This window comes from Corvus hawaiiensis, chromosome Z (genome assembly GCF_020740725.1).
Source record: "Corvus hawaiiensis isolate bCorHaw1 chromosome Z, bCorHaw1.pri.cur, whole genome shotgun sequence".
NCBI classification, from domain to species: domain Eukaryota; kingdom Metazoa; phylum Chordata; class Aves; order Passeriformes; family Corvidae; genus Corvus; species Corvus hawaiiensis.
In genome coordinates, this window is record NC_063255.1 from 58418083 (window position 1) to 58433260 (window position 15178).

Here is a 15178-nt window from a genome sequence, read left to right on the forward strand (position 1 = left end):
GGGCATCGTTAATGCTGTTATGAATTCATTTGTTTATCTATCCTTGGACGAGAATCCGAGAAATCGCCAACTTTGGTGACATTTGGATCACCTTGGATGATCCGTGCAGATGCGCAGCGGAACATAGGCCTGTTTTTAGCGGTAAATCCGATATTAGACCGGTATTAGGTAATGGGCGCGCGGGGGGCTGAGGGAGGGCGGAGGCTGTATTTATTGTTCCTGTTCCACCCGTCATGTTCAAGTGTCAAGTGTCTGGGATGTGGGGGGAAAAGTAGCTCTCCCCACGCTGCCCGTGGCACAGGCAGCCGCGCAGGCAGGGCGGGGGAGTGGTGTGCTGCTACCCCTCTACCCCCGGGGCTTATACAAAAGCGACTGTTGTGATTAGCAGGGCCGCTGTGCAGTAACGCGGGGCGAGGAGGGGAGAGGTGGGGGAGGGATGCTGCAAGGCGGACCCCCGGCATCCCGCCGGGGAGGTGCTCCAGAGGCGGAGGCGGCGGCTACGCCCGTCCCGTCGGGGCTGCAGCGAGGCGCGGGGTAAGCCACCGTGGGGTGTGGGGGATGATGCGGAATGCGCTGCGGAGACGGAAAGACGGACAGACCCACGCTCACTTTTGCCTGCCTCCCTGCACACGCTAATGGAGATCCGCGAGGGAGCGACAGCTGCACGTGCGCTCATTAAAAGAAGGAGGTGGGCGGGGGGTGGATTGCGTCCGCGGGCCGGCAGTCCCCGGCACCCACTATTGGTAAAAATGTGTAGAAATGGTACTTTCTTGATGGATTGCTGCTATATGTGGTAAGGTAAGAGCTAATCTGAGGGATGACCGTGTCGATTTCCGTTTTCGGAGAGTATTATTTTTTACACGTTTTACGGGTAGACACCTGACTATTTTTTACTGGATGACATATCAGTGTAGGGCTTGTAAAACTGGAGCGAGAAGTAGCGCTGGAAATAACGTAAGAAATGACAAGGAATTAAAATATACTTGTGGTGAAACGGGCACTGAGTAAGAGACACTCCACTCTTTATTTAAAAAATACATGCGTAACAGTCTTTGGGGAGGGCTAACTCTTGCCCGATATGTCCATTCAGGTAAGTCATTCATAGTGTAATTATCTACGCATGCACATGAGCTTTTGTAAAAGAAAAAAATATTATGCACGGGCGCTTTTTTGGTGGAATAACGTTATTCATTTAGAAACATAACACTCGTGGACTATAAAAAACAGAGTAATCTTCTGGTTTTAATATTTAAACTACTCTTCTTTCTTATCATTACCCATTAAGGTAAACTGAAATGTAGTAATAGTGTTTGTCATATAATTCAAGGCCTATGGATTTTCAGATAAAGCAAGTGTAAGGCTACAAGCAGTATTTTAAAAAATAATCTAAAATAACACTTTTTCTATAAATAATTAGGTACATGGATTCAAATATGTACTTGTTAAAAACAATATGTAATACATTTAATAATGAGTACCTATGACAGAAATTACAAAATGTCTCCCTCGGGGAAAGCTCTCCGTACCTGGCTTTGCACATTTTAAGAAAAATATTTTGAAATAAACCATTCCTGAAATAAAGGCAGATATAAGTGCATTTATAGGCTGTAAAACAGCAATGAAATGTTTTAAATCCATTTAAGCAGTCCCCATTACACGCTTTATCTATATTGCCTTATACCTTAAAACGGGGCGGAAGGGGAGGGGTGTGTTGGTGATTTCTAAAATTTCGTTTTCTTAATTTAAAGTTAATTAGATAATCAAACTTCCAGTTTCCAGCTAGCAGTGTGATAACCGAGCAGGATAATAAGATCCTCCTGTCTTTTTAATGTCCAATAAACATCTTGTGCACCTTGATTTATAAAACTAGCACTGTACATAATCTGTAATCTTATATAGAATAGAAGCATGGAGGCAACTAGGTAAAAAGACACGTACACTGCAGAGTCTCACCAAAACCGGGGGAATAGGAGAGGGGGGTGAAAAAAGACAAGTATATTTAAAGAGATAGAAAGGAGGGAGCGAAGGAAAAGTGATAGGCTTCAACTTTCAGTAAATTAAAAACAATGCAAATATACCTTTACATATGCATCAGTATTAAAAGTAACACACGCTGGAGCCAACAGGAGCAAGAGGAGGAGAATGGCGCAACGGTGGATCCCGGCTCACACACCGCAGCCGCCCGCGCCCAGACGGGCTCTTCTACGCGCCGCAGCCCGGCCCCGATCAGTCATTTCGGGGATGTTTGTTTTGTTGATGATGATGATATTTGGAAGAAAAGGGGAGGCCCCGCTAATTTCCGCTAATTAGGATCTTCCGAAAATAGGGATGATTGCTTCGAATCCTCGATCTCTTCTCCGAGCAGGGAGGGGGATTTGAATATTCTTTTCTTCTTCTTCTTCTTCTTCTTTTTTTTAATGCCCTAATTTCTTTAATGTGTGTAAGTGTAGATGGACGTGCAGAATGCCTTCAGCTGACGTCAATAGACGCGACCTCTCCGCTAAACCTTGAACGTGAAGCGGGGATGGGGGGACGCGGGGCGAGGGCGCAGCCGCGTGGGTACTCCGCTCTGTCCTGCGGGCGCGCAGGCTTCCGCCCGCGCTCTATCCCATGAAATAAGCTCTGGCAGTAGCAGCAGCGCTGCCCAGCCCAATGCTTGACCCCAAAAGAAAGCGCATCTCACCGCAGCACCGCCGACTCCGTCCAGCCTTTTTCTATCTGTTTTCTTCCCATTTTTTGTTCCTTATATATATATATATTATTGTTGTTGTTGTTATTATTTGGACGCTATTTTCTGCTTCTTTTCATCAGGAGACGAGTGGAAAATAGAAGCTTCCAACCAATTTAAAAACATAATAAGAAAATTTCCCCCTCCCTCCCCAAAACATTGCATGACAGAGGATCGTTGAGCCACTGAGGGTGCAGCGTCCATCCGGGCGCTGCTTCGTAGCGCATCGCGGTTACGGGGCTCGGACAGAGGAAGTGAGGGGAGGCTAGGCGAGCGGCCGGAGGAGTAGGGTGGCCCTCATCTCGGGTCGCAACTGCCGCCGGTCTGGTCTGAAAGTCCAAGTCGCTCTCACGGCTTTGCAGTGATGCCCCCTTCCTCCACCGGGAGGAGACGCGGTGTGAGGGAGAATTCGGTGAGCGACAGATACAGTGCTAGCGGGCAGTAGGTTAGAGCGTTTTGTCCTCCTCTTTCCCTTCCCCCTCTCCTTTTGGAGACTGCGGTGTGTCGTGACGTTTGGGAGAACTTTCACATCCCGGGGAACTTTAGACGGCGAGGCGGCAGGATGAGATACAGCCGGTGGCTTAGAAGCGAGGAGTGTTCTCTGTTAGCACCAGAGTTTCTCTCCTTTTCTGCTGACATTATATATGCTTTTATCAGCCTTCTATGAGCTGTTCCAGAGTACCTCTGTGAACAGCCGTTCCTTGGGCTGCACGCCGCATAGTCACGCACTGCTTCTCCCTTCAAGCATCTCAACTAAAATGAGATGCCCTCTCCAAGAACCGGAAACGTGAGTGTGTTTCTGACCGGGGGGGCGGTGTCGACTCATAATTTTTTTTTTTTTTTTTTTTTTTTGGTACGTGCAGCCAGGGACTCTTGCTAAATTCCCTCGATTCCCTGAGGGCTGGCGCTTGGATCCTCACAGAGGTCTCTTTGTCCTCCAGGTCTCTGGCGGCTGTACCGGTAGGGGATGCCCGTCTGCTCGGGGCTGCTGCGGGGCTCTCCCCGCGGAAATCTGCGCCTGGGAACAGTGGAGCGCCTTCCCTCTCCCTGGAGCCAAGCTCCGTGGGGACACACGCCTGTTGTCATATACATGCATATACGTATATGATAACAGGCGTGTGTCCCCCATCCGTCTATATATATATGGATGGATACCTACACATGCATACACAGACACTACGTGTGTCTGTGTGGAGGCATCTGTAGGGTGTATATATGTGTACGTATATATTTATTAATTTCTGCGAGTGGCCCCTCCTCTCGCCCGCCCCAAACCCCTCGCAGCCTCCTCCCCTCCTTGAAAACTGCCCACGCGAGAAGCCGTGTGTAGCCGACTCGGAGTGGGGGGCCGACACGACATCGGCCCCCCGCGGGCACACCCCACACGCCCCCCAGACGGGCTAGAGCAGGGGCGCGCCATCATGCCGCCTCCTCGCCCTGCACACCTCCCTCTATCCCTCCTCCATCTCTCCCTCCACCCCTCCCTGCACACCTCCCGTTCCGGCGCTAACCCAAACTCCTTCCCGCCAGCCCCCGCACCCTAAAACCTAGCCGGGGCTTTCACGTGTGTTTTCATGCTGGTTTTAAACGCCGACAGATGGATGAGAGGGGACAGAAGGAACCGGCAGCGCTTTGGGGCATCCTCCTTCCAGTGACGAGAGGTCACGCTACAAGTTCACCTGACAGCGGGAATGGGAAGAGTGTTTTTGTTAACACCATGATTTTTCCTAATCCTCCCCTTCCCTTCCCCTTCCCCTTCCCCTTCCCTTCCCTTTCCCTTTCCCTTCCCTTTCCCTTCCCCTTCCCCTTTCCCCTTTCCCTTCCCCTTCCCCTTCCCTTCCCTTCCCCTTCCCCTTCCCCTTCCCTTCCTTCCCTTCCTTCCCTTCCCTTCCCTTCCCTTCCCTTCCCTTCCCTTCCTTCCCCTTCCCTCCTTCCTTCCCTTTCTTTCTTTCTCTCTTTTTTTACCTGCTGTTGGCCAGCTGCTTGGTTGGACAAAAATTGCACCGAAATACCAGTGCTTCCCAAAATCAAGACTCAGATGAAACTCTTCTTCAGAAGTTAAGTGGAGGAAAACACCTAAGGAAACTCCGACCTTTTTTTTTTTTTTTTTTTTTCTTTTTTTTTTTTTTTTAAAGTTTCCAAAGAAATGCGGGCTTCCCTTCTTCTCCCGGAAAAAGTAGCCACTGCTCTTCTTTACACAAGACATTTCTAATTTGTTCCGTCTGTCAGAACGGGACTATGAAAAGTTTTGGTGCAAATTCATTATCTCTGGCAATGCATAACGTATAGTAGGAACTGAAAAAGACCGTGGCAATGGATGAACAATAGGGGCTTCAGTTCATCAGCAACAAAAGCGTTGGGGAAATTTGTTGAAATTTCAGAGCACGTCCTTCTTAACAGAGAGGGCTGGACTAGACCTTGGCCAACCCCTCCAAAAAACTTGCAGAGCCTCACATACAACAGTTCACTTTCTACTCCGGGGCGTAGGAAACAGTGTGGAAAAAGAAAAAAATAATGGCAAAGCCAAGCAACTTTCTTGGTTTCTCTCCCATTTTTCACGGATGGAAGATTTTAACTATATTTGAGCCGTTGGAGCAAGAACAACACCGTGGAGCTACGTGGCACTGTTAAATAGGAATGGCGAGGGGAAAGACGTGAATTTCTGGAGACCTGAAAGAGCTTTTTCTGCTCCGAGGGGGCTTGGCCGTGGGAATCTTTGTTGCCGCCAGAGGTTCAATTCACCCCCTACATGTGGGGCAAAATCTTTCCCGATTAAGGCAAAGAAATGTAAGTACCTCAGTGTTTGTGTATGTATGTGGGTATCCTGAATTCCCTGCAAAATTTGGGGAAGCTGAACCCCGAGCAGATGGACGTTTCCCACCTGCCTGTGAGCCCGCGATGAGGCCGGCTCTTCCCGGGTAGTCGGAGCGAGTCGCTCGGCATAGCTCTGTCGGCTTCCTCTAGCTCCCGGCGAGGGACATTTGATTAACAAGGCAGGGTTTATTAGTGGACACAGCGGCTTACGCCGGTGAGCCGATTTTATGTGTCTGATGCTAAACCTGTTGGTCGTGGGGCTGTATTTAGTTGCGGGAAATGTTCATTATCTATCAGACTGCCAGCGGATGCTGAGCTGTGAATTTGGTTTGCAGTGCCTGGGTACCCTCGGAAGGTGTGCAGGCACAGGAACAAACACTCACGGGATTGAAGTATAGCAGTTAACAAACCACAAAAACAAACAAAAAATCCCCACAAAGTGCAGGGGATTGGGGAGAGGAAAGGGGGAAGTGAAAAAAAAAAAAAAAAAACCAAGGGGGGGAGGGGGAAGAAGAGAAGTCGTAGGAATAAATTGCAGCTGGTCAGGGTTCAAGGGATTGTTCGCAGCAGTTAGTCCATCCGCTGCCTCCCAGGTAGTGGGTCACTCGGAGCAAGCAACCATCACTTCTCGGGTTCTCCAAAATGCATCCCTGTCAAAATGGCTCTGCTCAGCACAGGAACGCACCTGGCAAGGGAGTGTCGGGGACAGGACAGTTTCAATGGAGTTGGGGGAGGGCCAGTGAAGTGCGGCCCGACCCGCTCACCCTGGCCCGGGGGTGCACCCCCTGCATCCCTCTATCCTTTCCATCAAAGCAATGGCATCCTTCGACAACCGCGGTCCACTCGTGTCCGTTGAACGGGTGAAACTGCCTCATCGTAGCATCTAAGAACACTGTTGCTGCCTGGGGAAATTTTTTTTTTTTTTTTTTAGCTGAGGCTGTTGTGATCAATATAATGCAATGAAAAACCAGCAACTTACGTTGTATTTATTTACCCTCGCGGCCCTTGATAAACTCGCAGAGCTGTAAATAGAGACTATGCCTTCCCGGTAATTCCAGTTTCAGGACATCATTGGTCAGGAACATATGGGAAATCTGGCGGGGAAAGGCTGGTTTAATATGTTTTGCATGTTTTGAACTGAAGGCTAGGTGGAGCCTCCAACCTTCGTTACGTAACAGGTATCTTATATTATACAAATCCCAGATCTGCCTCTATAGTTTTTGCCCCTTCCGTTCAGCAGCCCCAAATAATATTTTTAGCCTTTTATTTTTAAGTGTAATTATCCAGAAATAATGATGCAGTTTAAAAAAATATATTATTCATATTATTTCCTGTAAACATTGATAGCCGTCTTTAACCCTGCAGATACAGGAGGATATCACTCATATCTATTTTGTGTCATCCTAAATCATCTGCAGGAAATGTGGCTAGCTTTTTCCCCTCCTTTAATCTAGGGTCAAGCATTTTAATGATTTGTCTAATAATCCCCAAAGTCAATATACTCAGCGCCCTCTAAACACATAGGTTTATCCATTCACATATCTTTCCGGAACAAGAATCAAACATTGGAAGTGTTTAAATTATGATCCTTTGCTTTTTGGGGGCCTATTTTTCAGGTTTAAACAACGCAGACAGACCACAGGTAGTGACAATTGCAACAAGAAACGGTAATTTTTGCTTGTTTGTTTATTTAATAAAAGTCAGAAGGTATTATATATATTACCTACAGAATACATGTCCTTTAACGGCACACGGTTTCCATGTGTAATCACTGACTCTTTGTGGGTTTTATTTTTTTCTGTGACTTTGAATCCTTGATACACTTTCTTATTTATGAATTCGGATTTGTAGTAGATATCCCTTTGCATACTCGATGTTCAATGTAAGAGAAGTATAACCTTCAGTTGCCTGTAAAATGAAATTGTGGTCACAAAGGAATGATGAGGAACCTTCATTGGAAGGCGAGACAGTCGAGTGACTTACCTGGATAGGAGAAAAGGGATGCTGCTCTGCCGGGGAAAATGGCTTGGACTGTACTGGCATGCTGTACTGTTTACCTCTACATTAATTTTGTCAAAATTTAGTACGAAAAGGAATTTATGTAACACTACGCCCCTCTTATATACATCACGGCAGCTTTAAGTGGTGTTCCTGTGTGTCTTCCCAAAGAAGGTGGGGATGCTGGAGATAGGATGGAGGTCTGATTGCAATGATTAGAGAATCATAAGCATTCCTCTTTAAAGTCAGTGGAGGCGGCTTGCTCTTAAGAATCTATGCAGGATATTTCTTCTTTACGTCACAGCCATCTGGAGCCCTATAAAAAGACTAGAAAATAAGCATGACGATCTACAGGCCATTAGCAGGAATTTATTAGGGATCTAGGAGTAAAAAGTCAGTGTTTGTATTCCATAACTTCCAATAGGCAGGTTTTTCTACAGTGACTTTGGAATAAGTAAGTTTTATACAATTATGTAAACTGGAAGAGAGCAAGCAGTGTTAACAGCTGCTTTTGACAATTCAGGTGATGTTTTGGGCAGAATTTTCAGAACTGTGCATTGCTTAAACTTTCCACGTGCTAGGCAACACTGCACTTTTAGAAAAGTGCTTTACAACTGCTGCATATATTTTTGTATTCAGAATAGGCAAATACTTAAACAACTTATGATGATTTTAAAGCTCTAGATGTCTGAGAGCTAGAAAATGTAATTGGTAATAAGGCTAATGAACAGCTAGGTCATAACCATTGCATTGCCTCTTTTGATGTGTTTAAGCTCCAACGATTAATCAACAAAATATGTCAGGTGTATTGCAGTTACTTCCCAAGTTAATTCATACGTGAGGTGGCTGTGAGAAGACAGCTTGGTGTTTTAGAGATATGCCTTGTGTCTTTGAAAAAATGCCAATTTGCAATAAGGTACTTTGCATTTAACTCTAAATCTGGTAGTGTGACAGCTGGTGACATGCATGCACTTACCATGTACATATGCATCTGTGTTAATATGTATTATATATACACATATGTACATATGCTCTTTTATATCTACATATGTACCCGTATGAGCATAGATGCACACACACACATACATGATCACTTGTAATTTCATGCCTCTGACTGAAAGAATTCAATGCATAAGCTGACAAGCCTGTCTGTGCAACACATGCTTGATCACCAACAATACTGCCCCTAGCTATTGCCATAAAAAAAAAACTTTCGCCTATCTGCCAATTCAGAAAAACTCACACAAAGCCATTAGAAATTTATATAGTATCACAGTGATCATGTGCCTCTGTTGCATGAGATATCTTACTCAGTTGCCCCCCATTGTGCCTGAACAGCCCAAGAGGTAATGAAGAAACTCAGTAAGTCATAATGAGCATTATAAAAATTCTAACCATTTTGTGCCAAGAATGCTGGCACAATTGGATCAATTAGGTAAAAAGCACTGGTGGTAAAAAAGCAGTCTATGCCAGGATATATAATACCTGTTTAAACCAGAAGTGCTCAGCTTCAAAGTCTTAGAATCTGAAAACGCAAATAAATTAGAAATATCCCTGCTGGATTCAGATTTAGCAATTAGCAGATTAGCAATGTCTATGTGCTACTTCTTGGTGGCAGTATTAATTTTGGGCCGTGTCTGACAAATGGGATTGTTTCCCCCATTTTCACGCTTTCATAATTGCAATAAAAATGGGCTTGTTGATACAGTTGTTATTTTACAGTGTAACCACATACACCTGCATATATATTTTTAGCACAAACACATAGACACATGCACCTAGACTGACACATGTATGTATGGCTCCCCTGTGTACACGCAAGGGGATATAAGACTTATCATACAAGCAAGCTCTGTAGCCGACACAGAGCATCAACAACTTCAGTGTAACCCCTTGCATTAAAAAAAAATCCACCTAAAAATAGCAATGCATGTAAGCGCAGGTTAATTGACTAACAAATGTATTTAAATGCAGTGTGGCCTGTGAACTGTGATTGTACGTGGACATTTTATTATCGTGTTTTATTTTGCACATTTATCGTGTTTTATTTTGCACCTTAGAAGAGGAGTAGCAGCATGAATTTTAACTTGGTATTTCTTTAGGAGTTCTGAGCAGGTCCATAGTCTGCCTGTGCTTAATTTTTTGGTGTGTATCTCATACCTGAACACAGCACACAAGAGCTGTTGAAGTGCATTTATTAATTTATTAATTTAATTCTACCAAATTAATGGTAGATCGCAGTGAGAAGGTTCATTTTATCACACGTACTCGAGAGACCTTTAATGTTTGCTCTTTAGACTTAAGAAAATTCTGTACAAATCATATTGTTAAATAATTCAAAGTATAATGTTCTTTTAGCGGGCAGGGGTGGGGGGAGGAGGAGCTGAGAGACTGAAATCCTAATACTGTACATAACACATCCTAACAATTTAGAAAGACTTGCCTCCATTGGTTCCATGAGTAACACCAGCATGCAGTTTTTCTTAGTACGAGGTTAATAAAAATAATCGATAAATCAGCGTTTTATACTAAGGCGTTTCGTCAGATGATGCATGGTCGTAGATAAATACTGCTGCAATGTTCACCTGTGTTGCATTCTAATACAGACACAGATACACACAGGCTGGGAGGGAGTGGGGGGTGGGGAGAAGGGCGGCGAGAGGGTATAGATGCTACAGAATACGCTGAGCCTGCTGCTCGCAGCTTCTCGCACAGACAGGCAGAGGAAAACGCCTCGCACGACAGTCCCGCTGTAAATACCTGCGAATCACGATAGGTGCGAACCACGACACAGAATGTGAAGTTAAGAGGAAATGAAAATCCACACCCCTTCTACCCCCAAAGCAACTAACCAACCAAAAAAAACCTCATAGATGCACAACGACAGAGCAAATTGTCAGTGTAATTACACATCGACTCACTGCGCAGCCCCCCCTCCCGGCCTCCAAGCGCAAGGCCCCCGCTCCCCGCCGCGGCATCTCTCCGCGCCAGCGGGGGCTGCCCGAAGAGGAGCGCGAGCAGCGCTCCCTGGGATCAGACAGGCTGCTTCCCGGCCCCCGGGAGAGCGTCCTCCCTCCGGCCTCTGGATGTTAGAGCGGTCTGTGCTGCAGAGGAGGAGGAAGGTAACGGCGGCGAGTGGATCCCCCTCGTCAGGGCGGCGGAGGTGGCGCTGCTGGAGGCGAGACCGGACTCGGTCCCGGCGCCGGCCGCTGGTGGCTCATGCATATCAATAGCCGTGTGTACTTGAGGTTTCTCATGTCATCATCATTACCTTGGTCTCCCGCGGTCCAAGACCTCTGACCTTGCCGGGCTGGCCCGCATTTTGGCACTGAAACCCTCCAGCGATGACCCTTTTCTCCTTTCAGACCGGGGGCAGCAGCAGCCGGCAAGACCGCCGTCTTCTTCTCCCCAAGCTCTAGGAGCTCCGAGAAAGCGAGAATCTACACCCTCACCCCCCTCTTGCTCCCCCCCCCTCCCCCCCCCCCCCCCCGAAATACACACGCAGGCAAGATATTTGCAATCAAGCTGCCACCATTTCGCAAAGAGGTCTATGTCGTGCATAATCTAAGGGATCAGGAGCCGCATCCTCGAGTCATGTTGTTACCTTCCTACTGAAATGGATTTTTCCCCCCTTTCTTCTTCCTCCTATACTGCGCTGGAGAAGGCTTTACATCTTCATAGAAGCTAAGGAGTCTTTCGTGAAAACGAAGCGATTTACAATGCAAATAGGGGCCTGTAAAAGGATGGATGCTCCTCTCTCCTAACGCAACTTGACTCAACATATTAGCTGGTTTTTATTTTCTGGTATTAAACAGACGAATTGTTGGCTATCCCTCCCGGAAATTACTGGCTGAAACAAAAAGTTCAGAATAAACTTTGAAGGCAAGAAATCGCTTTTGGAAGTTATTAGCTGCACATACATACAGACATACTTACATAAAAGGATGACATTTTAAAGCAGCACTAGTGCTCTTGGAGTAAACAACATGTTTGCCAGAAAGAATCTGGATTGTAGCAAGGACTAAAAAAAAAAAAAAAAAAAAAAAAATTTAAAAAAGCTTTGAGGGAAGCGAGTTGTTATCTTTGGTTATCTAGCTGTATGAGTGTTTTGGTCTTCATAAAGCTAGATAACCGAAAGTAAAAACTCCTTCAAGATCATCGTACAGCACGTGAAAATGAAAGACTGCTGCGAGAGACAGTAATAATCGAGATGAGTCAGGAATGCTTATTGAATCTAACATTTTTACAGCTGAAGATGAGACTGGAGGAACTTAAATGGCATATTTATTCCAAAATAAGAAGCTGCCGCATGGCACAGAATGGATATCTACCCGCTGCAGAGAGAACATGGTACTGATGGTAAACAATGTATGTGCAAATATTGCTGTTGAATAAATAAATAGAAACCCAGAACAGTCAACGTTCAACCGGACTAAGAGGATATACATGATTTCTTTTTCTATTAGAAACCTAATGCTGAGTTTCATTTTGCGAAGTGATTCATTCCAATGAAATGGCCTAAAAAATAAAGGTGGTTGCTGGTGATGATGAAGATGGTGGTGCTGATAACACAGAGCTGACTACTGAACTGAGGAAAAAAAGAAACCAAAACAGAAAAGCAACAAACCAACTCAAAACCTGTCTGTGTGCATCTGAGTCAAGGCATCGAGGTTACTTTCAAATTATATGAACGCCGTCTTTCAGAAAAAGTTTACACCGAAGTGCAGACAAGCTTAATAATTTATATCTACTTAGAACGCGGCGGAGCTGGACAAAGATGGGGGGAAAAAAATAATGGCCGATTTTTTTTTTCCCTCTATTCAAAACGAGAGCATAGATGCTTCTCTGTTTCGTGAGGGTTTCCTTGAGGAAGCTACTGAAGCAGAAAGACATGATGCAGACGAGATCGCCTCCCCCCTGTCAGAGTGTTAAAAAATGTTCTGTGCCTTGCTCTGCGCCTAGCATTGGAAATGAAAGTGACATTTACTCCAAAACCCACGTGTGCGCCTCCTCTCTTTTTGTTTAAGGATGATCAGATCTATCCGGGAAACAGCTCTGGCATCCCATACCGAAATAATTAGGACGTATACAGACCTGACAAAAACACGGGGCGGGGGGGGGGGGGGGGGGGGGGGGGGGTGGAGGTAGAAGGGTGGAGGGGAGGGGATGGAGAAGCGGAGGGTCTGTCTTGCCTAATTGATTCCGTTAAACGACGTGCAGGAGATGTGAACAGCTGGGCGCTCCCATTCCCACGCTCAGGGCAAATGGCAGCGCCGTGCCCGGGCGGCCGGTGACAGACAGCCCGGCGGGGGCCGGGGCCGGGGGAGCCCATCGCCAGCACCCGCGAGAGCATTTCCCACTCGCTGCCATCCCAGAAATGCTGGACGAGGGGACGGGGCTGCAGAACACGCCTTCCGCGAGAGAAGGGCGGAACTTGAGCCGGAGCGGAACTTGCACCCTTCTCCCGCGGAGGGCGCGGAGGGACGCGGATTTTGGTCCCGATGGAGGAAGGGAAGGCCAGGGCAGGCGTGTCGGGATGCCCCTGCAAGAGTCCTCTGTTTTTATCTTTATAATTATGGCGGCTTAGGCGCCTCTCGCAGCGAAATCGAGAAGGATTAATTGCTCGGGGTAACGTATTTCCTTTGGACTTGACCTAAACGTCTTCCCAGAGGCACGCTGGAATATGATACTGTGTTAGTAACCGAACATTCTCCACGGCAGATTAAAACAAGATCAGCGATAAGGGAATGGGGCTCAGTGGTCTCCATCCGTCTGGGGCAAACCTCTGCACGCCGCTTTTAATACTTATTGAATTTTCTTTTGTATTTTCACTTTGTTGTTGAACTGCTTATAAAACGTATTGGTTTGGGGCTTAGAGTGGGAATATTCACCTTCACGCCACACACTGCACTGTAAGAAGGATGCAGCAGGCGTACTCTGTAGCTAAACCAAAGAATTTTGCCTCAAAAGTTACCCCATCCTCACTGTAGCTGTTAAAGCAACCTTAGTTTCGGCCAGAGGTTCCCGCCCGGTGGTTGCCGGCAGTGCCGACCGGGACCCCGGCCAGGCGCTTTTGAGGTTAAACCTCCGTTTTTGGCTGCGCTACATGTGCCAAAGTTTTACTGCTGCAGCGCCCGGCGAGGGGAGCTGTGTTTATTTACGTCGGAACCGCGTTTGAGCCATCAGCCTTTCACCGCAAAATTCCCGCCCCTCATTTACTGCTTGTCTAGGGGTGCTGTTTACCTAGAGCCATTGTCCACTAAATTAACATTTACATGACAAAGTGCGCGGCTTTCTTTCTCAACGAGCTTCAATTTAGGCGATAAGCTGTTTTCTGGGGAAACCCATTGTTTACTTAGGCATGAATAGTGTCAATTTACTTAAATTGTTGCTTGCGTCTTGGTCTTCAGTGTAAATTTGTGAAGGAAAACATCAGAGAAAAATAGCAGCATTATAATCGCGTGTTGGCCATTGTCATCTTAAATTGTTTTGTACCTTATTAATGTCACGTGACTATCAATCAATAAAATATCGCTGGCTATTATTGCTATTATTAATATTACTACTCCTACTCCTTCACTCCTTCATTTCTCTGCACCTTTTCTCCTACACAGTAAACTTCTAACTTGGGAAAAGACAGCGTATGGAAATGTGGTAGCAGGCCCTCATTTTTATGCTTTAAGAGGCTCATGCAGCAAGTAACTAGGAAAGGTAATCCTTCCCTAGGATTACCTACCTGTTAAGTGTTGTTCCCTCAAATCTTGTAGGAGAAAAAAGTCAGTCTATCAAGCAAAGGAAAAGCTTTATGTAATGGGATGAAAAACCAAACCCAAACACAGAAAGCTGAAATTTCAGTGCCCAGTTCTCTCCAAGCTACTTCTAGCACTGGAGGAGACCGGATCAAGTTTATTTAGCATACCAGTGCATTGTAAAACAGTTGGAAGGTAGTTGCAGGTTGCGTGAGTGTGCATGTTAATTAGCAGGATATTCTTTGTGAAAAGAGAACAGCAGATTGCTGTGCAAGGCCAATGTTAAAAAGGCAGCTGAATTTAACACCATCTGGAAGAAAAGATCCCTTCACAACTTTCTCACACCGTCAGACAAAACTAGTGTCTCTTGTTCTGAGCCCTTGTCTATGCAACCATACAATACTGAGTCATTATACTTTTGCTGAGAGAAAATTTGAGAACACAATATGGGTAACCGGTGAATGACCAAGTTTCATTATGCCCGCTTAAGTCGATTGAAATCTACGTCTAGAGCTATGAATGGCAGCATTGTTTTCCTCACCGGGGCTGTACTAAATGTCAGCACAGTGTAAAGAAAAACTTGAAGTCTGCAAATAACTTACCAGATCTCAATTATAATATTTTCCCACACTAGAACTAATATAATTGCTAGTGCCTACAATGCCTGAAGTACAACAAAAAAAGACAGAGGAAAAAAATTAGTTCATTTACAAGTTATTTCAGCCAGACAAACACTTAGATTTTCTTAAAATGAGTTCAGCACATAGAGTTGAATAATCACTTCCTGAAAAGTTCAAGCAACCAAACTGCTTCTTAAGAAATTTAAAAAATAAACTGTGCAAACTAACTTGTATTCAGCAACCATTTTAACCCTCCAGCTTGGGACTGA

General features: G+C 45.7%; 2 long non-coding RNA genes across 9 annotated transcripts in view; one reads left to right on the forward strand and one right to left on the reverse strand.

The window, feature by feature from the left end:
- Positions 1-15178, forward strand: part of LOC125319392 — a 116554-nt gene that overhangs the window by 8598 nt on the left and 92778 nt on the right. For all 7 annotated transcript variants that reach the window (XR_007200706.1, XR_007200710.1, XR_007200711.1 and 4 more), the window contains exon 3: positions 4708-5515. This is a non-coding gene — a long non-coding RNA (uncharacterized LOC125319392). The remainder of the gene's footprint in view (positions 1-4707; positions 5516-15178) is intronic.
- On the reverse strand, positions 1006-10991 carry LOC125319393. Of its 2 annotated transcripts, none has more exons than XR_007200712.1 (4): positions 10812-10991; positions 7526-7856; positions 4694-7450; positions 1006-4407 (listed from the first exon to the last, which is right to left on the reverse strand). It is a non-coding gene; the product is annotated as an uncharacterized LOC125319393 (long non-coding RNA). The 2 variants fall into 2 exon arrangements; XR_007200713.1 differs by having other exon boundaries at positions 10301-10991.